Source organism: Pan paniscus, chromosome 15, assembly GCF_029289425.2.
Source record: "Pan paniscus chromosome 15, NHGRI_mPanPan1-v2.0_pri, whole genome shotgun sequence".
NCBI classification, from domain to species: Eukaryota; Metazoa; Chordata; class Mammalia; order Primates; family Hominidae; genus Pan; species Pan paniscus.
In genome coordinates, this window is record NC_073264.2 from 84,162,854 (window position 1) to 84,188,949 (window position 26,096).

A 26,096-nucleotide genomic window follows, 5' to 3' on the forward strand; every position below is an offset into this window, starting at 1 on the left:
TAAAAAACTGAAATAATGTAATCTTATCAAAGTTGAAATAATTTAATGTTATTATTAATATTAAATATTAATATTTAATAGTATCAATTATAAGCAATATTAAGAAAGTCTATTTAGAAGAAAAAATAATATCAAATGGAAATCTGAATCTGCATAAAAGATTAAAGAACACCAGAAATGATAGATACAGATAAATACAGACATAAAATTTTAATTTCTATGTAATAACTAACTGTTGAAAGAGAAAATAGGAATGTATTGTAATGTTTGTAAGATACGTAGAAGTAAAATTGTGAGAAAAATAGCACAGATGTCATAAATGGGACTACAACTTGTCCCGTTGTAAGTTTTTTACACTCTATATAAAAAGATGCAAAATTCTGTAAAAGGAGATTGTGATGAATTCAAGAGATATACTATAAACCATGAAGCAACACTAAAGTACCATGACAAAAATTTACAACTACTAACTAGTAGAAGAAAATATTGAATCATAAAAATATTTAATTAATCCTAAAGGTGACAGAAGTAGAGAAAAACAAAGGAACAAAAATCATATAGGCTCACCAAGTCTAGAGATCTAATGCGTAACATGAGGACAATAGTTAATAAAATTGTACTGTACTAGCAATTTCTGCTAAATAAGTAGATTTTAGCTGCTCTTCCCACAAAAAAGGACAGCTATGTGAGATAATGGATATGTTAATCTGCTTCATTATAGTAATCATTTTACTGTCTATCTGTCTCTCGTAACATCATGTTGTACACCTTAACATACACAATAAAGTTTATGTTTAAAAAATTTTAAACATTGTTTTTTTTTTTTGAGACAGAGTCTCGGTCTGTCACCCAGGCTGGAGTGCAGTGGCGTGATCTTGGCTCACTGCAACCTCTGCCTCCAGGTTCATTCGATTCTCCTATCTCAGCCTCCTGAGTAGCTGGGACTACAGGCGCCCACCATTACACCCAGCTAATTTTTGTATTTTTAGCAGAGACGGGGTTACACCATGTTGGGCAAGATGGTCTCGATATCTTGATCTCATGATCCGCCTGCCTCGGCCTCCCAAAGTGCTGGGATTACAGGCGTGAGCCACCGAGCATTGCCAAAAAATTTAAAACATTTTAAAAAGATTATGTGGGACAAGTAAAAACCAAATAGTAAGATAGCAGTTTTATGCTTAACCATATTAATCTTGACAGTAAGTGAAAATAGTGTGTCATGATTAAAAGGAAGATAATTTTAGATTGAATACAAAAGAAAAACCTAACTACATGCTGCCTAAAAGAAATCCATTTTAAATATAAAGATAAAATAAGTAAATGGTAAAGGAATTTAAATATATATACCGTAGCTAATACTAATTAAAATAAATTAAAATCATGCTGGAGTGGCTACATTAATATCAAACTATGTAACTGTGAAATTATATATATATATATATTCTTTAGAGAGAGAGAGAGATAATAGATGATAGATAGATAAATAGGCAGATAGACAGATCTTTGCCCTTGCTTCCTGAAACATAGCTTTTAAAACTCTTCCAGGTAGTGGTGTGGGAAGAATCCATTGATAAAATTTTTCATCTTTGATCCTGGGTTTCTGTTACAGAGTTACAGAATTTTTTTGAACTTCTGGATTGATAGGAGTGTCTTTTGTTCTAATGGTTCTTGATGACTCTTGGTGGGCTCTTAGATGGGAGCTCATTACCAGAAAGGCCAAGCCATAATTAGAAGTTGGGAATTTTCAGCCCCACTTTTCATGCGCTTTTGGAAGAAGAGAGAGGCTCGAGATTTAGTTAATAATAGATTATGCCTATGTGATGAAGTCTCCATGAAAATCTGTAAGTTGAAGGGAGTGTAGAGAGCTTATGGGTTGCAGAACATGTGGAGGTGCTAGGAGGGTTGGGGATGGAGAGCAGAGGTAGAGATTTTAAAGACAGGTGTGAGGGAACTTGCGCCCACACAGAGATGGGCTCTGATGTGCACACACAGTAAGAGCTCAAATAAGTCCTTGCGCCCATGTGATGACCATTGGAGCTGCTCCCTCTCCCAGGCAACAGCTAGTCTCCATCTGTTCTTGCCTTATGTCTTTTTAAGAAGTCCCTGAATAGAAAAGTCTTATGCTTAAGCTCAAACAGGGTGTTCTTTATTAGCTGAACTTTGGAACAAGAGACAGAAAAAGAGCTGAAGTCATGTACCTCAAGCCAACTCCATAATTCATATGGGCACAAAATATTCCAGAGATCACAGCAGTTCAACCTACACATAGCAGTAACTCACCAAGTCAGGTTTTTTAATTATCTCAAAAACGTGAATCAACACTGAGTACTATCAAAAGCAAAATGAATGTACATTAATCACAGAATATTTTAGTCACATGGCATCTTTCATCCCAGAAAAGGTCACAACCCACGGGTCTGTTTCTCATCACACTTAACCTGAGGAAACAAGAGAGCAAGTAGCTTTGAAGAGATTGAGTGGGAAAATGTTGAGTGTTTAATCTAGACAGGGCTACACAATTGTTGCAAAAAGCAAATGCTTTCTCTTACTGGGTCTTGTTTCTAGAGTTGCCATATTTGCTTCCCCCAGTGATAAAGAAATGGACAACAGCTTATATGTATGTTCATTAAGAACATGGGTGAAAAATAAGTCTTGAGAGAAACTTATAACTAGTATATTTTATAGTATATACACTATAGTATATACCAGAATATTTTTATAGTATATATATTATAAAATATACTACCTAATAGAATATTATTAAAATTATTATTATTTCTGCCAAAAATGAGCATGTTTACTATACTGAGTAATTGATTTATTATTTCTGGCAAGACATTCATGGGAAATCAAGCACACTATGCATCACTCATGGTACTGATGAACTGATGATTTAGACTAAACAGATCATTATTACCTTTTCTTGCTCTTCAAACTGGGGTCTGGGTAAAATATTATCTATTTCTTTCTACCTTCATGGTAAAATGAGCCAAAGGAAATATTGAGGCATAATAGAAAAATGCTATTCTCCTGAGGCATTACATTTTCTACAATAAATATTATCAGATTGTTTTTTCAGATAAAAGCATTTATTTTCAAATACTCACTAAAACTTTGTACTTTTAAATATTTACTCCAAGCCTTCTGCAAATAAAGAAGTATTTTCCCTCAGTAAATCAAATTCTCTGTTGAGTTTCTGAATTGCTTTCATTACTTATACATATTAGAATTTCATTCCAGGATTTCATTGTGAAAAAATTATTGAAAAGTATTTGAAAATTGTTCTATTAAAACAAAGATGCATGTGATAGTAGAAAAAAAAGCATATATTCATTTGCTTTTACAGGTCAATGAAAATTTGAAAGAAATTTTGAGTGTTATAGCTCTTTTATAATTTGTCTAGTGGGCTTTCTGTTTTTTACGAGAAAGTCCTCCCAAAAAATTGTTGAAAAAAAAGAAATTGTGTGCTTATCCCCAAAATAAATAACTCACTCTTCTCAGCCTTTTATTATTCTGAGTGAGACTTCATTTGAATTTTTTAAATAAAAGCAGAAAACTATGATTCTTTAGTAAATGTGGGGATAAAACAGTAGGTTGGCTACATATTTATTCTAAAATATTTAATGGACCCTTACCCTGATGTAATTTAATATTTATTTCCTCTGTGGTGATGGTGATGTCATAGTGAGGTAGGGGACCAGTAGGACTTAACTCCCGGACCAGATTGAAAACTGGCTAAAGCTGACAAGGGGCCCTGAAAGCAACCCCTGCTTCTTGTTGCTGCCCATCAGCATAAGACATTCCCACCAGCGCCATGACAGTTGACAAATTCCATGGCAACACCCAGAAGTTACCGGCCATTTTCTAGAGATTTCTGAATAACCCATGTCTTAATTTGCATGTAAATAAAAGTGGGCATAAATACAGCTACCTAAAACCCATAGAAGTACCCCTAGGCTCCTTTTCTCAGTGCAGTGCCTATGAGCTAGCCCTGTTCTGCAATGAGCAGTCACAGAACTGTAACACTGCCACTTCAATAAAGCTGCTTACTTCTACCACGAGCTTGCTTTTGAATTCACTCCCAAGTGAAGCCAAGAAGCTGCCCTACATCACTGGCATGTCAACCAGTAGCTTAAGAAGAGGTGGCGAAAGGCAGCGAGGTAGGGAGAGTGAACAAATGATGAGATGTCAGCAATAGGAGATGGTCAGCAAAGCAGGAAGGCAACTGGCAACCCAAGCTCTGAGGGTTGTAGTATTGAGTCTGTAACATCAAAGAGCTGCTAATACTGAAGAGCTGGAACACTAACCAAAGGCTCTTTTCAGGGCCGTCATCTTTCCTGGCAGGTGGTGGAGCCAAGCTAATGGGCAAGTGGCCACACTACTGCTGCCTTGTGGAGGACTCACTGTTCTGGCTGGTGAGTGATGGGTCTGCACTGTGGTCTACCCGTGGCAGCTGAGCCTATCCAAGCTGGGGGGTACCTGAGGAGACCATCACCCAGTTCTCATGTTGGAGACTGGTTGACACAATTTTGGCTCTTGCAGGTGAGTGTCCTCTCTGCCACCCCCTTCAATATCAGGTGAACCAGGAAACAGAACCTCTGTCTAGGTGATCAATTTAAAGTCCCCGATCATTTGGGTGCCCTGGAAAGAGGCACATTTTGCCCCATCCCTCAATCCTTTATTCTCTAATGCCATTTTATTATTCCACCAGCCATTTTATTTTCTGCCCTGGATGTGTATTTCATTTGCAGCAATTTTGTTTTCACCCCCTGCAAGCTATATTTTGACAAATGTTTAAGGCAGGACCTTTATTTGTGAGAGGTGCCCCAGTTTATTGACTCTAGGACACTGGAGTTATGTTGTTTTGTGACCCCAACTTGGCATTTGGGGCTCACTGTTAGCCCCCACTGGATGTTCTGGAGTTTTCAGCCTTTGGTGAGGAGACACTCATTGGCTCTTACTTGGTTGCTCTGGGTTTTTTGGCAGTGGTACTGTTGTCCACCCTGCTGGATGTTCCAGGATTTTCAGCACTGACATTCCCTCTAGAATTGAGGGGAATTTCCCCATTCCCTTTGGGGAATCTTGGTGTCACCTTTTTTGGCCTGAAGTTAGAAGTTGTTATTTTCTCTAACAGCCAGTTGTGGGCCCCTCCCTTGTGCTGTCTTCCTTTCTGTCCAATAAACTGCCTTGTTCAAGCCCATCTTGGTTAAAGGGGCCAGGGTTTTTGGTTTTCTTTTCAGTTTCTCTGCTACTGGGAGAATTCCATGGCAAGTCAGGGTCTTCAATGTCTCCCCTTGAATAATGTTGTTCACCCCTTCCCTTTCTCCCTTCCACAATCACCTTCTGTTTCTTTTGGTCCCTCTTTGTGAAAACTAAGATGCTTGCTTTTCTCTCTGCAGCATTTAGATTCATCATTCTACTGCCCACTCATAGTGCATAATCCATTTTTGTAAAGCTTTGTTACTTATACTTACACTTTCTTTGCAGAAGATGGGAATTTAAAATGGAAAATAACTAGGCTTTCATTAGACTTAGGCAAACTAAAAACAATTTCTGTAGAGAACCTTATTTCATATGGATACAACAGTGAGCATCTTAGAGGATTTGCCACTAGTGCATCTTTGAGGCAACTGGAGCAAATTCAAATTAGATGGTCTAAAGAGGAAAAAAAAACAAAAACATTTTCTATTGCAACACTGTTTGGGTCCAATACAAATTGGAGCACAAGAGGTTGGCCTAAACAAGGTTTTTAAAGTTATAATGCTATTTTACAATTAGACTTATTCTGTAAAAGAGAAGGAAAATTGGGAGAAGTTCCTTATGTGCAGGCTTTAATGACTTTCTACTGGGATTCTGACTTACAGGATAGCTGTATGATGTGTCTGGCTCATGATACTCCCAGGCACCTAGAAGTTGTCTCAGATATCCTAGATGACTGTCTCCTAGCTGCTTCCCCAGAAGGTCTACACTCCCTTCAAAGCTTCCTCAGTCCCCTAGTTCTGAGAGAGGACCCACAGGTTATCTTGCACAGGATTCCAACCCAAGGTGATCAGGCACCCATCTCCCTTATATAACTAGCCCTAGCCTATAGCTCCCACTGCCTGAGGAAATCAGCCCAACCAGTACCACCAGGAGTGGGTCCCATATCAGCCCTTAAAATTGAAGCTGTGTTCATTGTGGGAGGTAGCCAGTGGAGATGGGGGAACACAGAGTGTACGCATCTTTTTCCATGTCCAACTTGGCTTCACGCAAGGGGAAATTTGGCTGGTTTTCAAAGGATTCAGGGAAATTTACAGAGGAGTTTATTAAGTTGACCATGTCCTTTGATTTACCTTGGCATGGGTTGCAAATATTATTATCCACCTGCTGTACCAAGAAGAGAAAAAAAAAATTCTAGGTACTGGCCATAAAAGTGCAGATGGAGTGGCCACTCACAACCAAGGCCATGACATTTATCATACTGGGGAGATGTAGGTCAGTGGGATTACCAGAGGGTTTCCCAAGATCTCAAACCACAGAAATTACATGCTAACTTGTTTAGTAGAATGTATGAAAAATTGTGTGGGTAAGCAATTAATTATGACAGTTAGAGAAGTCAGGGGAGAAATGAAAATCCTGCTGTGTTTCTGGGCTGCTTGGTTAAGGCACTCAGGAAGTATTCTAATGTAGACCTTGACTCCCCAGAGTGATGAGCTCTCCTGGACACATATTTTAATACTCAATCTGCCCCTGACATTAGGAGGAAATTACAAAAGGCAGCAGTGGATCCCCAAACCCCCATGAGCCAACTCTTAAGCATGGCCTTTGGAGTTTACAACAATAGGGGTAGGGGGGAGGAAGAGATAAAAACCAAAATAAATAACCCAAAAGTGCAATTGTTAGCAGTTGCTTTAAGCGCTCTGCTACCTCAAATTTACCTATCCTGAGGATATGTTTCGAGATCAGCATCTGGAATGCCCAGACAAGAGCCCCTGACTCACCGGGCCCTGGGCCAAAATCAGTGTGCCTTCTGTGAGGAAGAAGGCCACTGGAGGAAGGACTATCCCTGGCTTAAAAGGGAGTCTGAGCCACCCAGACCCATAATAACCAAGAGAACAGAGGACTGACAGAGCCTGAGGTCCTCTACACCTCTCACTGTACACATTACCGTCTCCACAGAGGAGCCTCAAGTGACACTTGACATGGGAGGCAAAAATACTGAGTTATTGAATATGGGAGCAGCCTTCACAGTCCTAACCCACTACTTAGGGCCACTGTCTTCCCACTCCTTGACCATAACAGGGATTGATGGCCAGCCAAAATTTAGGACATTCGCTTATCCCCTTCATTTCACCATGGATGACCATACATTTTCTCATAGTTTTCTGCTTATGCCTGAGTGACCTATCCCCTTTCTGAAAACAGACTTATTTTCCCAATTACAGGTCATAGTTCGATCTGGAGAGCCTCATGAGAAGACAACAGGGCAGGAAGTGGCACTTCTTCTAGCTCTAAGTGCTTGCCTTAACACACACACACACATACACACACAAAGACTCTTCCATGACATATTGCTTCTCAACTAAACAGCTCTGTTTGGAATATGAAAGGTACTGGTAGAGCTGTTAATGTACCCCCAGTCCAGATTATTTTAAAACTCAATGTTAATTATCCATGAAAAAAAAATCCTTTGAGACCTGAGACAAAGAGGATATCCAGCCCCCGATAACAAATTTTCTAAAGTACAGATTACTACAATCCTGTCAGCCCCCATGTATCACTCCCATTTTTTTTTTTTTGTAAAGAAACCACATTGGGATTATAGATTTGTTCAAGATCTGAGGGAAGTTAAGGAGGCAGCAGTGCTAGGCCACCCAATAGTTCCTAATCCTTACACAATATTGACCCAAGTCCTTGAAGACACTAATTGGTTCTCAGTATTAGACTTGAAGGACACCTTCTTTTGCATACTCTTACTTCCAGAATCCCAGGATATTTTTGTTTTTGAATGGACTGATCCATACATTCATGCTGCATCTCAGCATACCTTGACAGTCCTTCCCCAGGGTTTTAGGGACAGTTTCCAACTCTTTGGCAATGCATTGGCAAAAGGGTTGAGGGAACTACTGTTAAGTAATGGATCCCTGTTGCAATATGTGAATGACCTATTAATTTCCAGCACTATTAGGGAAGACTGTGACAGGAACACAGTGCAGGTCCTTAATGTTCTTGGAAAATAAGGGTATTAATTATCCCCACACAAGACTCAAATTTCTATAAAGAAAGTTAAATATTTGGGGTTTATGCTCATTCCTGGGACAAGGACCTTGGCCCAAAAATGAAAAGAGACTGTCCTGGCACTCTAGCCCCTTCAGATGAAGAAATAGTTAAGAGCCTTTTTGGAAATGACTGTATTCATCGGATTTGAATTCCTGGGTTTGGGCTCATGCCAAAACCACTCTATGAAGCTCTATAAAGCAGTGATCACGAGCCTTTGAATTGGGATAATACCTGTCAATAGGTATTTTTAACCCTAAAAGAAAAGTTGGGAACAGCCCCTCCTTTGGGACTTCCAAATTTAGAAAAGCCTTTCACCCTCTATGTGGCTGAAAAACAAGGGAGAGCTTTGGGTATTATAGCTCAAAGACTCAGGTATAATCCCAGACAAGTGGCTTACTTTTCTAAACAGCTAAACCAGGTGGTGGCTAGATGGCCAGGATGCTTGTGAGTTGTGGCCACTACTGCTTTATTAGTAGAAGTAGCCACTAAGTTTATCTTGGGACAACAATTTAAATTGTGCAGTAGCCTGGAAAATCAAGTACACGGTATCCTAGAGGCAAAAGGACATCAATGTCTAACAGGGGGCCAGTTACTCAAATATCAAGCCATTCTGCTTAACACCCCAGATGTTATTCTTAAAGTATGTCTACTCTGCTACCCTGCTGCCAGATTTCACATCCCAAGAAACAGATCCTCAATTCATTCACTCTTGTGTGGAAACCATAGAATGGACCTCCTCCTCTAGCAGGCCTGACCTCAAAGATTAACCCCTGCCTAACCCTGGTGTTGAGTGGTTTACAGACAGAAGTAGCTTTATTCATGAGGGCGTTAGAAAGGCAGGTTATGCTGTGGTTAGCCAGTAAGAAGTCACTGAGGCCAACACTTTACCTACCCAGACTCCTGCCCAAAAAGTAGAAAAATTGCTCTAATTAGGGCCCTCCAACTGGGACAAGATTTAAGAGTCAATATATTTACTAACTCCAAATATGGATTGCTCCGTGTTCAAGCAGTGATATGGAAGAAAAGGGGATTATTAACAGCCAACAGATCCCTCATACAACATCACTCTAAGATGTGGTAACTTTTAGACATTTCCAACTCCAAAAGGAGGTAGCAGTTATTCGCTGCAGGGAACACTAAAAGGGAGATCCCTCTATTATTAGAGGAATTGTCCTCCAATAATTGTCCTGACAGCCAAGGCCACAGCTGAAGAAACACTGGCATTCCAGGCTACTGCACTAACACCAGGAACTCCGACCATGCCAGTGGCACCATGCTATACACTTGAGGAAATTAAATGGGCAGAACAGAAAGGCTTACAAAATGATCCCTCAGAGTGGTTGCTAGAAACAGCAAACTCTCCCCAAAGCTGATCAGTGGGAAATAATTAAGCATTTTCACGATTCTTCATATTTGGGATGGGATTCTCAAATATTCTTGGAGAAGTAACTATTCCAGACTATAAGAAGGTTCACCAAGGTCTGTGAACCCTGTGCCTATAACAAGCAAGGAAGCCACCCCATAGCCCACCCCCTACTACTCAAACTTACACACCAAGGAACATATCCTGGAGAAGACTGGCAAATAGATTTCACTCAAATGCCACCTTACAGTGGACTAAAATATTTGCTAGTATTTATAGACACTGTCACTGGGTGGCTAGAAGCTTTCCCCATAGGGGCGGAAAAAACACTGGAAGTATCCAAATTCTTACTTTAAAAAAATTGTCTCAAGTTTGGGATTACCAAAAAGTTTGCAAAGTGATAAGGAACGCTCCTTCACAGCTGACGTGACCCAGCGGGATTCCTCAGCCTTAGGCATTACCTACCATCTTCACTCCTTCTGGAGGTCTCAATCCTTAGGTAAGGTAGAAAAAGCCATTCATGTTCTAAAAAGGACATTAGCAAAACTCTGGCAAAAGATGTCAGAGGCCTGACGTTTCCTCCTACCCATAGCACTTTTGAGGAAGAAGATGGCTTCAAAGGGAAACTTAAAGCTTCATCCATTGAAATGACTTATGGAAGACCCTTTTTAACTTTAGACCTGCTACTTGATGAAGACACCCACAGAATACTCACTCATATTATCAGTTCAGGCCGGCTTCAAGAGGCCTTTCAGGCATATGGAAATGAAGTTTACTTCCTCACTCAAAGGAACAGAATAGCTCCCTTGTTCAAGCAGGAGACTTAGTTTTACTAAAAACGTGGAAAAATGTATTCTCTGACGCACAATTACAACCAAAATGGAAGGGCCCTTATTGAATGTTGTTGAGCACTCCCACTGCTGTTAAACTCCAGGAAATTACTAGCTGGATACCCCTCTCCAGGATTCAACCTGTTCCTTCTGAGTACCTGCAGCCACAAAAGGAGGACCTATGACCTACACCTGTAAACTTTTGGAGGGCCACCGCTACTCATTTAAAAGAAAAAACACTCAGCCAGAAGTGGTAACCTGGTGCTATGAAATGTGAATTTTATTTTCTCCCTGATACTTCTTTTCTATAGCTTTGGCCAAGTGCTTTCTCCTTGGAAAAACCTCCTTTATCTTTGTTGGGTATAGAGGCCACTCTAAGGCCCAACCAGACACCATGCTGCCACTGTGACTACTGTTTGTTCCCCTGATTAACATAATCCAGTGTAAGTGAAAACAAAACTTCATAGTAAATATTTCAAAAATTATAGTGTCAGGGAATCACCTTAATGGTTGCTGTATTTGTCATCAACATCCCCAGGACAGAGAGTTCCACCATCTGGCACATCCAGAAAAAGTCTACAGTCATGTGTCCAGACTTCCTAACAAACCATAGTGATCTCAAAGTATTTAGACCCCACTACTTGTTAGGTGGAGCTCTCTCCAACTTAATGGATTCCACATGAGAAGTTGGGTATCCATATCTCCAGTGTACTAATGATACAATTTTTTGCACCCATTATTGTGCTGATAATACAAAAAGGAAGTTTTCCCTGTGATGCTGTGATCCAGCTCTAGTCAACAAGTTCCCAAACCACAGTGAGGTAAATGGGATTCCATTTGTAAGAGAGGAAACTATATGTGATGCCTTCTGCTGGATCAGAAAGTGCAAGAACAAAACAACCGCCTAATCTGGCAATGTGAGAATACAGCCCTCTCTGGAAAACAAGGACTGTTTAACCACCTCATTGGAGCAAGGAAAAAATACTTCTATAGACCCGACTTGGTAGCAAAGGATGGACATCACATTTCTGTAGGGCCTCAATTTGTGCCCTAATAGGGCTCATTTTTGTTTGTGGCCGTGAGTGGGAAGAAGTCCCACTCTATAACTACTGCTGAATTCCTGAGGAACCACCTATTCTTTTAGGGATAGCTTTCCCTTGCATATCAAAATCGGAACAGGAGTGAATGTACATTGGCCACCTTTGCTCCATTGGAATTCACCCTCTATAACCCCATAAGACCCAGGAGTATCAGAAAAAATTAAGCAATATAATTCATTCTGGCAGGTCTATGGCCATCCCACCCTGAGCATACCCAGTCTTATCATAATTAATTCTGACGGGAATCTGGGTGGCAATAGTACTAGCAACTTCCTTGGGGTAGATTTGCTATCCATGAGTCAACATTAAAAAACTTGATTCAAATCCTAGAATCATTGACTACCAACACAGATCAGGCATTAAAAAGAATTCAAGAGTCCCTACACCTGCTGGCAAATGTAATCCTTGATAACAGACTAGCATTGGATTACTTACTAGCTGAATAAGGTGGAGTCTGTGCAGTTATTAATAAAATTTGATGCATATTTATTAGTAATTCTGGGTAAGTTGAGATTAATATCCAAAAAATATACAAACAAGCTACCTGTTTACATAGATATAACCAGGTCACTGATCCCAACTATATCTGATCAACTATTATAAATGCCGTCCTAAGTCTCACCTGGTTTTTAACCTTTCCTAGTACCTTTACTATATATCTTATTACTATTAATTTTTGGCCCTTGCTTGTTTAACTTCTTAGTAAAGTTTGTGTCTTCCATATAATATAATTCCATGTAAAAACAATAGTGGTAGAAGCCTTCCAACCCATCCTACCTTCTGATCTGGAGAATAAAAAGCATCCTGTATTTGACTCCCTTGGATCAGATGTCCAGAGATTTTTACGCATCTAATGCTAGGCAGAGACTACAGCCATAAAATCATTAGGAAGCAGTTACAGAAGATGGACCTCCATCTTTTTCCAACCCCTTTAAAATTAAGGAGGTGTATCCAATTTCTGAGTGGGGAATGAGGTCTGAGACTGGCAGGACTCAGCTCCCTACCAGATTGGAAACCAGCCAGAACTGGCAAGTGGTGCTGAAAGCAATCTCTAGTTGCTCTCACCACCAATCAGCATAAGACATTCCCACCAGCATCAGGACAGTTTACAAATACCATGCAACATGTGGAAGTTACTGCCCATTTTCTAGAGATTTCTGAATAACCTGCCCCTTAATTTAGATGTAATTGCAAGTGGATATAAATCCAGCTACCCAATAACCCATGGGCTGCTACCCTCAGTGCACTGACTATAGGCTAACCCTGCTCTGCAAGGAGCAGTCACAGAACTGTAACTATGCCACTTTAATAAAACTGCTTTCGTCCACCACTGGCTTAGTTTTGAATTCCTTCCTGAGTGAAGCCAAGAACCTGCTCTGTATCAACAGTGCTTATTTACCTAGCTCCACCAAATCATAGCTTTACCTGGAGTTGTGACTATCTTGCTTTGGGAAACTTAAACAGTGCTAATAGGCTGGGAGGAGGCAGATTAATCAATTACTCTGTTGTTCATCTAGCCCCACAGGTCATTGAGGAAACATTTATTCCTATCCAGTATGAAAATTCATCAACACAGATTTTATTAAATTGCACACCTTTCTTGTTTTCAATGGCCCAAATTTGATAAAGCGTCTTTCTCTGCTCATTATATGTTCCTCTTGGGCACATTTAGGATTTGGTTTATGATACTCAAACTACAGAAAGAAACTAGCTTTTAATTAGGGTTGAAGGATAAAGGGCAGGGCCAAGAAATAAAAGTAAATAGTAGGAGAAGTAAATAGCAATTGCCTAATGATTTAGTTATGTTATTACAACACAAGGAACTGCAATGGAGAGAGACAAGAGCTAAACAAAAGTGAAAAAAGAGAAACAAATAATTGGCACACACAAAAGGGGGATCAGCTGTTCATGGGGGTAAGGGAGGAGGTAGTGTTCAGAGAAGGCTTCCTAGACCAAGAGTGAATGCCCAGTAAGACCTGCTGATTTCATCACTCTTTGTTTGGCTTTATTTAAACCCTCAACCTAACAAAGGTAAGGGAGGAGGTAGTGTTCAGAGAAGGCTTCCTAGACCAAGAGTGAATGCCCAGTAAGACCTGCTGATTTCATCACTCTTTGTTTGGCTTTATTTAAACCCTCAACCTAACAAAGGTAAGGGAGGAGGTAGTGTTCAGAGAAGGCTTCCTAGACCAAGAGTGAATGCCCAGTAAGACCTGCTGATTTCATCACTCTTTCTTTGTTTGGATTTATTTAAACCCTCAACCTACCAAGGGTCCTCTTGGTTTGTTGTCTTTGAAATACACATACGTTCCCAAACTTTTTCAATGGAGAAGTTCATTTTTATAGACTAGGCCTATTAACTGGTTTAATATAGAATATCTAAAACGTTATCATATACCCTTGAAAAATTTTTTCGTGGATTATTCTAGCCATATGACAATGTATATCTAGGAGAACATAGGTTTTCAAGTCAGGCATGTAGATTGAAATCTTAACTAGTTGTTGTTTACTAACTGAAAAATCTTGTATAATTTAATTTCTCTGAGATTCATTTTTCTAATCTATAGAATTGGAAGATGCATTTTTAAAACTTTGATAAGGATGTTGCTAGAACTTGATATAATAACCTTAATACAATGCCTAGCAGAGAACTGAAAAAAAATGGCAGTTTAGTATTACAGATGGTAATAATGATATGAAAAATAATGCCCTCCTCCTAAATAGAAGATACTCTATGGATATGAATGACTTTGGATATTACAAACTCTTAAAGAAACCACAATCAATCAAATGATTTTACAATCTCATAAAATCATAAAACTAGAAAGAATTCAATTCCTTCACCTTCAAGTAATCCTAATAATTAATATACTTTTTTCATATTTCAGAAAAATCCAAAACTTTTAAGTGCAGAATAAATTAGCTATTTTTGTCTTTTGGAAACCTGACATTTAGCTTTGTAGCTGAATGATGAGTAAAGACATAATTATGTTGAATTTAGAAGAAAAACTAGCAAATGTTTCTTTTCTGTATGATGCACAGTTCAGCAGCTCTACTTAGTATTTTTAAACATACTGTTTAAATTAAGTACAATAAGTATTTAATAACAGAATAAAAATACTAACCTGCCAATATTCCATTTTAAAATTATGTTGCTTCCACCCTCTAATTAGTCTAATTTATAAAACAAGCTAAAATATAATAGTTGTTACTCTATGTATATAAATCTTAATAATTCCTAGTGGAAAACGTAAACACCATGGCCTTGTCAGAGGTGGCTAAAATTAATCTCAAATTAAATATTTATAACAGGTCCATAGACCACACCTAGGAAAATAGTAATATAGCCATAAAATTATTCACAGTATAGCTTTAGATTAACAGGTCTATAAAAGAACCTTGAAGTCTTTTGGTTTGACTCTATTTTTTTTTTTTTTCAGAAAAATATCCTAGCAATCAGAGATTACACGAAAAGAAAAAAAAAAAAAAAAAAAGGCCAGGCGCGGTGGCTCACACCTGTAATCCCAGCACTTTGGGAGACCGAGGTGGGCAGATCACGAGGTCAGGAGATCGAGACCATCCTGGCTAACATGGTGAAATCCCATCTCTACTAAAAATACAAAAAAATTAGCCAGGCATGGTGGCGGGCGCCTGTAGTCCCAGCTACTAGGGAGGCTGAGGCAGGAGAATGGCGTGAACCCAGGAGGCGGAGCTTGCAGTGAGCTCAGATCGCGCCACTGCACTCCAGCCTGGGTGACAGAGCAAGACTCTGTCTCAAAAAAAAAAAAAAAAAAAAAAGGTAAAATCCAGATGAATGGCAAGAAAAAGCAAATGTAAACAAATAAAATATAATAAAAATTTAAGCATAATAAATGATATATAAATATATTCAATTCAGAATATCATACCCTGAAGATAGTTATGTTCTTGAATTCATTCTAATCATAGTCTTGTTATATAGAGAAACATTGTTTTTGTTTATTCTTCATTTGGGGAGCTTGTATTTCTCCAGCATCCTGACCAGCATTCCTACAGGAGAAGAAAGTAAAGGCCACCTAGGAAAGGGTGAATGAGTATAATGTATCAAAATTTTCTTCCAGATCAGGGAAAATATATAAAGCCTGCCCTCCAGCCACAGCGAACAGTGAGAAACAAATAGAATAGAGGTTGAAGAAGCAACCGTGAGGCACATTTGATTTCACTTCTTTGGTTTTAAACTTCTGAAGAAGAGATGTGTTAGCTATGTTGTTTGAAAAACATGGGAGATTTTGCCCCGAGTTCTGTTTTGAAATCTGAAGATAATCCCGCTCTATGGGGAGCTGTGCGGCAACCTACCAGCACAAAGAGTGCGGGCATGTTTGAGTGATGAGATAGACTGAGGTACCATTTCTTGCCCTATGATGGTTCCTATGTGCGTGGAAGGAAACCACAATATCCACATTCCCCGTGGGGGAAGTGTAAAGTAGCTGATTAATGGGTAGTTGAGGGGTGTGGGGGTTCGGAACGGATATGTTTGCAGAGAGATGGGGAAGTGTAAAGTAACTGATTAATGAGTAGTTGAGAGGTGTCGGTGTCCAGAAGGAAAATGTTTGCAGAGAGACAAAGCAAGCTTTTGTCCTAAAGCTGTAGGGTGAGCCATCAAGGTTTAAGATTTAATGGGAACCACGGTCAGACCTTGAAGTGATACAGTGCCAGCGAGAGCTGAGATGAAATCAGTCAGCAAGGGGAGGTGGGACCTGCACTGGGTCGTTCTCTCCCCATGAAGATCATGGGTTGCATGTCACCAGAGTGAACGTCAGCACGTCAGCCATCAAGAAGGCCAGTGACAGACTCTGGGAGTTATCTCACACACGCATAGGAGGATCAAAAGAGTTTCACTGAAGAGCTGACTGGCTCACATAAGGGCTAGTATCAGAAAGAGGCCTCTCCTCCATCCCCTGAACTCTGCTCTTTAAATCCCTGACAACCATATTTTCTCTTGGGTCCAGAATCCATCTTCGAGAAGAAAAGAGAAAGCAGGGGACAGCTTCAGCCACATCATGAAATTTGCCTTTGAAGAGACAGGACATTTATTCAAATGATGCTATGTAAATCAGGAAAAATTGAGATATCATTAATTGATTCTTAAAATATTATTCTAGCTTACTGCCTCTCAGCAATTAGGAAGATTAAATTACTGAAGATAAAAATGTTGTATTTTAATTGTTTATCGGAGTTTTATGAACAAATTTGCTATCCAACTACAGTATAAATTTTAATTTTCCAACATAAATGTATGCTTTGTGAGGGCAGGCATACATGTTTTTTGGAATTGCATTTGTACAAACCTATGGCATAGTAGTTTAATTGTGACTTCAGCTATTTCCTTACATGATTCTTAATTTATCTGACAGATATTAAATTGGAAATAATCTGTTTTTAATCACTACTATTGTTATTGAATAAACAGATATTTTAAATGTTTTAATATCTATCTGAGAAAATAAGAAAACTACATGTGAAAATATAGATTAAGAAACAACAAATATTTAAATACTAAGAAAATCAGCAAAAGCAGAGACTCCACAATTTCTCCATTTAATAAACTTTATCAATATTGTTCTGGGCTATTATAGAAATACTCCAAAAATATACAAATAACAATTAAATAGTATTAAATTGAAAATAAACTACTAAAATTATTATGACCATTGAAACAAATAAATTATGAATAGGCACATTGCTTTTTCTGCCACTTGAGGAATTCACAAGATAAATAACTAATTAAATACTTCTTACAACATTTTCAGGTACTTATGTGCTAAGTAGGCTATTGGGTCAGCTAGTAATATCAAGTTACAAGGTTGAACAGAACGTAGACTTCTATAGTGAAGGACTGGCACCCTGGTGGGAAGCAAGGCATGCTGGCATGTAGATAGAGCAATGTGGCAGGACAATACGAAGAACGGTACTGTGAAGCTCAATAGAACAGAAGCACAAGCTCCTGACTATGAATGTTAGGGAAACTTTCAGGAAGAAGAAATCTGAGTTTGAATTCTGCAGACAAAATCCATGTCCTCACGAATATTATGGTAGGAAAGACACTCACACTAGCCCAGAAAGGAGGGCTAGTTTGATCAAGAAGTATATACATTTTGAGAAAAATATTAAAACCTTTGTTGGGTTAGGCCATGAAAAAAGCCAAGTCCAAGCCTAAGTAATTTTAAATTTAAAAGTCTTTATATTTCAACCACAAGAAACATAAAGACTGAACTTTTGAAGACAGTGAAGACATTATTGAAAAAGGAAAGAGGCTGTTCATATAGTTCATTCCCTAAAGGATCTGGTCATGTATGATGTATAAAAGTTATTCAAAATATTCTTAAATTAAACTTTCATCTCTGTGTTATCTTATTTCATGATTAAAAATCGAATTTGGCATTCCTAAAATCAATTACAATTTCATATGAGCTTATTTTTCTTGGTCAAAATAATCATAATGTATTTAATAGTGTAATCCATTTTCTGGTTCACTACTGAAAACTTAAAAAATACAAACTGTTTTATGCAATATTAAAGGCTTATGTTTTTAATGATAACATACTATTTGTAATTGCTGTGTTTCAGACATACTTTGAACAGTCTAATGTTTCAAAATACAAATGAACTTTGAATGTTTCACTCTTCAGCTTTTTTGATGTCTGCTTACGTCTGATTTTTCTTACCACTAAACTCCAAGAAAAATCACCTTATTAATGTTTATGGTGCCTCCATGCTGCCAAGCCCAGTGACCCAGTGACCAATTCACAGGACATGTTACTTGACATTTCTTCAGCAGTTAATCAGGCTATCCTTCTTTAAACACTAACTTTTTTAAACTTGATTTTAGGTTCACCACATTCTCATAGCTTTCCTCCAATCTCACTGACTCCTCTGTATCAATATCCTTTGAAGAGCCCTCCTTCTCTTTGCAGCCTTTGAATGTTGCAGTGCTCCAGGGCTCACAACTTAGACATCTTTCTGTCTCTTTTCATTCATTTTCCTGAGATGTGTGGCTTTAAAAATATCCAAGACTTCAAAATTTTAATTTATTGCATGGAATTATCTTCTATACTTACATATCTATCCATTTATTTACATTCTTACTCAAATGTCTAATAGGCATCTATCTTAACTATCATAACCTTTATATGGCTTTTGCCTAAAGTTTGACATTTGCACTCATCTCTGTTATTTTCCAAGGGTTTTCAATTTTAGAAAATGACACTACATTGAAAATATATCCTAAATATATTTTCTTTACTTCACTACTACTACCTCTGATCAAGCCACCATCCCTCATCTCTTGCCTTGATTATGTAATCATCTCCTAGTTTGTCCCACTTCTGCCATATTTGTTTCTACCCACAGTATATTCTTCCATACAATAATCAGTGCGATTATTTTAATATAAAAGTCTTGTTTCTAAATCTTTTAAATTGTTCCAACTCCTTTCCATGAGCTACTCTCTTCTATATGATCTGGTTTTTGCTCCCTTCAAACTTTATGCCTTATTTTTCTCTTTTTTCTTCACATGTTTTAACCATGTTGGCCTCTTTGCTTTTTCTCAAATATGTTAAGCATATTTTCAACTTATTTTTCCTTAGAGAAACATGTTTCACCTTCTTGCCACATGTATGTCTCTGCTCACATAGCGACTTCTTTCCTTATCCATTTGGTCACAAATAGTCACTTATGTTTAATCTCTATTCACTCTTCTTATTCATTATCTGTTCTTCCTACTATTTATTGCTACTTGGCATTATATATTTATGAATTTGTTTCTTGGACTTTTTATTTTTTCTGTCTTCCTTACTAGAATGTAAGAATCAAGAAGAAAAAGCCTCCACCCACTCTTAGAAGAATAACTGAAGGCCTAACTGATTGAATGAATGAATGAATGAGTGAATGAGTACATAATGCTGAGCTTTTTTGAACACTGTCTCCATCTAACCAGTTTCCTTTAAATAACTGTATCTTTGGAAGCCTAGCCTTAATGAGTCTCATCATACACCTTGAGAGTCAAGCCACTTAAAAGAAAGTTGTGCCCTATCATTTAGACACATTTAGTTTTTATTTTACTTGTAATAGTACTGTTACTGCTATAGAAACAACAATCTGCTTGCTGTGTTTTTAGAAAGTGCATACTATTTAAACAGTATGCACTTTAGCAAAAAAAATACTAGAAAATATTTTGCCTCAGGATAGTATGATCATCTATTTAAAAAAATTAATAAGATGGGCCACAAGAAGATTTTGGGGGAGGTTTTAAGATTTTTAAAAATATTTAGTTATTATTTTCCCAGAGCACTGAGGGACATTTTTTAAGTGTCAGGTAACACGTACTAAAGGTGGTGGCTTGTCCTGATCTACAAAATACAAGTATTGGAAAAAAAAATAAACAGTTTTAACATCCTGGTAGCTTTTGAGAATTTTCGTGCCTTTGGCATAAAAGAACTACCATGGTATATGTTCAGCATTTGATTAGTATAAGAACCTTCAATATTAACTGGGAAGAACTTCTGAAAATTAAACGTCTAGTGGATGTTTTCTCTCTCATAAAGTGAATTAACTGGAGAAATATGATAATACATGGTTACCACTGTCTGCATAATTGACAGAAATATTAACAAAAGTTGTTTCTGGGTATTATTATCAAACAGAATGAGGAATTAGGCAAATTATAATGAAATCCCTGGTGTTTTAAGTTTCAGTAAGCAGAAACAAACACAAATATTTCTTATACAACCTCACTTGAATATCCAATGATAATCAGCTTTCTTTTACTGTAATTTTTAAGGAAGAGTACCTGAAAGTTATCACCCATTCTACAAAAGCTTGCACTGTTGATTCTTCATCTGACATGATTTGAAGCTCTGGACTTCACACTTTCATCTGCTGCCAGCCATAGGGTCCATAGATCGTATCATAACTGAAAAAGTTATCGTGCAACTTGTTACCTTGGCTGCCTATATTAAAATGTAGAAAGAACATGTTTTAAAGCTTCTATATGCATCTGAGGCTATCTATATCACCATCTACCTTTTTCTTTTTGCCTAATTGCAAACTTATGATAGTCACAAAGACACAAATATTAAGTAAATTAACTCATCAAGATGGTTTTGGCATGCCAGAAACCATGTGTGACCATAGCAATTTTCTTGAGTAAATCTCCTGAAGATTTGTTTTCCTTCACATATGCTTGATTTTTCCTAAATATTTCAAACCTAAATAAAGTCTACCTTTTATTATTTAGTTAAGTATACTGGGAGATAAATTACACATAATTTTTGAATGCTCAATTGATAAAAAGATGACTCATAAAATACACAACTGTCTTGAAGAAATATAAAGTTTGCACAGAGTCAATAAAAAAATGATCAGGCCACATTCATACAAACCAACAAAATCCCAGCATCTAGATGTTAATGTGGACCTCAAGAGTTAACTAGGCTGAAGTCGTAGAGTATACAAGAGTATGTTTGTGCTTTTTATACCATCTGCCATTTATCAGTAGTGGTTGATAAAGTATATGCCAATATTTAATTTTAAGTGCTTTTAAAAATAAAATATTTCTTCCAACTGTAATACACAATTATAAATGTATTTGGATATAAGACATTTTCATTTAATTGAGAGTTTATTTTTTAATGAGTGGACATGCCTTTTATTTGTAGAAGCTCCTTTCTTAGTATATTACAGAGTTTACATTGCACAACCAGGCAGCTTTTACTGGCTTATTACACGAATTTGTTTTTTCTAGCTATCCTTGGAAGTCTTTGATATTGCAGAACTGAATTGACTGGTGCCAAAGGGGAAACTTTTGGAAATCTCTGATATAAAATGTTCTTCTTTGAATAAAAGAAATGCCCCCAGAAGTGGATTTTAAATCCATTTTAGATCTTTTCTGCTGGTTGTTAACTCTACATTCATCATTTTGTCCCTATTTTATATGTAATGCCCTCAATAGATGTTTTTATGGGTGGTTCTTAACACCTGTATCCTCATAGATTAACATGTTCTGCTGATTAATAACATGTGCATTTCCACTGTTTACCTGATAGCATTTTAGATTGGTTTGTAGTAATCCAAAACCTTGTACCAGTTTAATCTCTTTTAAAAAATGATATATTAAAACCTTCAATGTGAAACGCAGCATGTTTGTTTCTGGGCATATGAAAATGAATAAAATACATGTGGCTTTATACTTTCTATTTCTACTGTAGATGAGAAAGATGCTAAAAATAACTAGCTTAATTACAGGCACACTTCAGAGATATTGGAGGTTCTGTTCCAGATCACCACAGTAAAGCAAACGTAACAGTAAAGCAAATCACATGAATTTCTTGTTTTTTCAGTGCATGTAAAAGTTATGTTTACACTATACATACTATAGTTTATTAAGCGAGCAATACCATATGTCAAAAAAAGTACATGCCTTAATTTGAAAACTAGCTAAAAATGCTAAGAATGGACTGAACCATTGGCAAGTCATAATCCTTTCACTCCTGAAGGATCTTTCCTTAACAATGATGGCTGCTGACTGATCAGGGTAGTGGTTGCTGAGACTGTGGTCACTGTGACAAGTTCTTAACATGACAATAAAATTTGCTACTTAATTGATTCTTCCATGAAAAATTTCTTGGTAGCATACAATACTGTTTCATAGCATTTTACCCACAGTAGATCTTTCAAATTTGGAGTCAATTCTCTTCAACCCTGCCACTGCGTTATCAATTAAGTTTACGTATATTTAAATCCTTGGTTGTAATTTTATAATTCTAACAACATTCACAACATCTTCACCAAGTAAATTCATGCATAGTAAGAAACTCATATCATTCAAGTTTCATCATAAGATTGCTACAATTCAGTCACATCTTAAAGTTTCACTTCAAATTCCAGTTTTCTTGTGATTTTTACAACATCTGAAGTTACTTCCTCCACTGAAGTCTTGAACTCCCAAAGTCATCCATAAGGGCTAGAGTCAATTTCTTCCAAACTCCTGTAAAAGTTGCTATGTTGACCTCTTCCCATTAATCCCAAATGTTCTTAATGGCATCTAGAATAGTGAATCCTTTTCAGATGCTTTTCTGTTCCCTTTTTCAGATCCATCAGAAGACTCACTATCTATGGCAGCTGCTTGTTTTGGCTGCTTTGATCATCTATCCAGCCTTGCAAAATTTATTTATTAAATTATAAGACTTGAAAGTCAGAATTACTTCTTGATGTGTGTGCTACAGAATATATATTGTGTTAGAATGCATGAAAACAACATTCATCTCCTTGTACATCTGCATCAGACCCCTGGGGTAATTACGTACTTTGTCACCGAGCAGTAATATTTTGAAAGAGATCACTTTGTTTTCTTTTTGAGCATTAGGTTTTGAGAATGGGCTTAAAATATACAGTAAACCGTGCTGTCATCCAGGCTTTGTTGTCCCATTTATAGATCACAGGCAGAATAGATTTCATATAATTCTTAATAGCCCTAGGCTTTTTGAAATGGTAAATAAACATTGAATTCAGCTTAAATTCACCAGCTGGCTGAGCCCCTAAGAAGAATGTCAGCCTGTCCTTTGACGTTTTGAAGCTAGACATTGGTTTCTCCTCCCTACCAATAGACCTAGATGGCATCTTCTGCCAACATAAGGCTATTTTTTCTTCATTGAAAACCTGTTGTTGGGTGTAGTTACCTTCATCAGTTATCTTACCTAGATCTTCTTGATAACTCACTTCAGCTTCTACCCCAACACTTGCTGCTTTGCCTTGCATTTTTATGTTATGGATATGGTGGTCTCTTTACTTAAACCTCACGGAGCAACATCTGCTTGCTTCAATTTTTTCTTCTACAGCTTTCTCACTTCTCTCAGCCTTCACAGAATTAAAGAGAGTTAGGGTTATGCTCTAGATTAGACTTCGGTTTAATAGAAGGTTTTGGCTGGTTTGATCTTCTATACAGACCACTCAAACTTTCTCCATATCAGCAATAAGGCTGTTTCACTTTCTTATCATTTGGGTGTTCACTAAATTAGCATTTTCTTCATGAAGGTTTTCTTCGCATTCAAAGCATGGCTGACTGTTTGATGCAAAAGGCCTAGCTGTCTGCCTATCTTGTTTTTTGACAATGTTTTCCTCACTAAGCTTAATCATTTCTAGCTTTTGATTTAAAGAAATATGTGTGACTCTTCCTTTCACTTACACACTTAGAGACCACTGTGGGGTAAATAATTGGCATAATTTCAACATTGTGTGTCTCAAGGAATAGCAAGGCTTGAAGACAATGGAGAAATGGCATTAGGGCTGGTCAGTGGAAGAGTCAGAACACACACAGTATTTATCAGCTGAGTTCTCCATCTCATATGGGTATTGTTCGTGATGCCCTCAAATTATTTCAATACTATCATCAAAGATCACTGATCACAGATCATCATTACATATATAATAATAGTGAAAAATTTGAATATACTATGAGAATTATTAAAATGTGAAACAGAGGCCTGAAGTGAGTGCATGCTGTTGGAAAAATGGTGCTGATATACATGCTCTATGCAGGGTTGCCACAAATCTTTAATTTGTAAAAATTACAGTATTTGCAAAGTTCAATAAAGTAAAGCACAATAAAGTAAAATTTGCCTGAATTTAAATAAAATTGTTATAAATATAATAAAGGGGTACCTTCATTTTACAATTTCTGTTGTAAATAATTGTATATACTGCATGTCACAGTCGAAGAAATCAACTGTAATCCAGTTACCAAAACAGAAGTCAATTGTAGCTGACATACCAAAGCAGAATTAATATTGTCAGTCATTTAAAAATTTGGTCATCTTAGGGCTTTTTTTTTAAATTAAATGAGTTCACCTCCATAGGCAAAGGAAAAAAAAAGTATTATCTATGAAATGGCAAATGTGATATGGAGAATATTTTATGCAGTGATTTTTTTATCTCACTGGCTTTTTGGATTAATTAAAGGTAACATAATGAATTGAATGGTGCCTAGCCACTTAAGACTGAAGCCATAACAAACTGGTTAACAGATGCCAACAGTTGTCTACCGGCTTTGGGTTGAAGTTGGTAGAACATTAGGTGCATACAAAATTAATTCCATTCTGTCAGATTTTCTTGTTTTTGTTGTGATTTTTGGATGCTTTTATTTTCTCTAATGTAACTGTGATCTTTGTAGGCAACCAAATAAACATTGGATGTGTCCTATTTTAATTTTTTCTATAAATGACATGTTAAAATATCACATACTCTTTGCTTCTATAAAAAAGTTTAATAAATGAGGAAAACTATTAAATTTTAATAGCTATTGGTATACTTTTCCAGTTTTATTAAGGTATGATTGACAAAAATTGTGTGTATTTAAGGTGTACAATGTCGTTATTTTATATACATATACATTGTTAAATTATGTCACAACCATGCTAAGTCCCATCGTGTATGGGCACTTAGATTGTTTTCATAACTTGACTTATACAGTAAATTAATGGTGCAATAAAGTTGAGAGTGCAGATATCTCTTCAAGATGGTGATCTTATGTCCTTTGGCTATGTACCCAGTAGCAAGACCACTGGATCATATAATAGTTCTATTTTTAATTTTGTGAGGAACCTTCATACTTTTTTCTGTACTGGCTTTAATAATTTATATTCCAACCAACAATATGTAAGAGTTCCCTTTTCTCCACATGCTCATCAACTTTATTTATGTATTGAATTTTTGATAATGGCCATCCTAAGAGGAGTGAGGTAATAGCTCATTGAAGTTTAGATTTACATTTCTGTCATGAATATTGATACTGGACACCTTTTCATGTATCTGTTGGCCATTTGTATGTCTTCTTTGGAAAAATGTCTGTTCAGGTCCCTTGCCTATATTTTTAATCAGGTTATTTGGTATTTTGCTATTGAGTGTATTTTGGGCATTAATTCATATATATATATATGATTTGTAAATATTTTCTTTCATTCTGGAAGTGGCCTTGTCATTGTTGATTTTTTTCTTGCTGTTTGAAAGATTTAATGTGATGTAGTCGCATGTTCTCATTTTTGCTTGTATTTTCTATGCTTTTGATGTTATATCACAAAAATCATTTCAAAGATTATGAACATTTTCCTTGTGTTTTTCTCCTGGGAGTTTTATCAATGCAAGTCTTACATTTAAGTGTTTAATTCATATTGAGTTGATTTTTGTATATGGTGTAAGGTAAAGATCCAATTTCATTCCTTTGCATATGAATATCTGGTTTTTCCATTTATTGAAGAGATCCTCCTTTTCCCTTTGTGTATTCTTGGCATCTTCGTTGGCGATGATTGACTGCATATGTGTCGGTTTATTTCTGGGCTCTCTATTTTAGAATAGACTATACCAGTATATATATATACACACACACACACACATACATGTATATGTATATGTATACATGTATGCATATGTGTCTATTTTTATACCAGTACATATACCAGTACATATATATGTGTAAGAACACACACACATATATATGCACACACGTATATGTATATA

The 26,096-nt window shown here is 37.0% G+C and overlaps 1 long non-coding RNA gene and 1 other non-coding gene across 4 annotated transcripts in view; one reads left to right on the plus strand and one right to left on the minus strand.

Moving 5' to 3' along the window:
• The window catches only part of LOC117975866 (uncharacterized), a 172,056-nt gene that overhangs the window by 29,303 nt on the left and 116,657 nt on the right, over positions 1-26,096 (minus strand). For all 3 annotated transcript variants that reach the window (XR_010109774.1, XR_010109775.1, XR_010109773.1), the window contains exons 9-10: positions 23,282-23,441; positions 20,377-20,499 (exon numbers count right to left, since the gene is read on the minus strand). This is a non-coding gene — a long non-coding RNA (uncharacterized LOC117975866). The remainder of the gene's footprint in view (positions 1-20,376; positions 20,500-23,281; positions 23,442-26,096) is intronic.
• LOC112437040 (U7 small nuclear RNA) lies at positions 3,373-3,434 on the plus strand. Its single transcript, XR_003025711.1, has one exon. It is a non-coding gene; the product is annotated as a U7 small nuclear RNA (small nuclear RNA).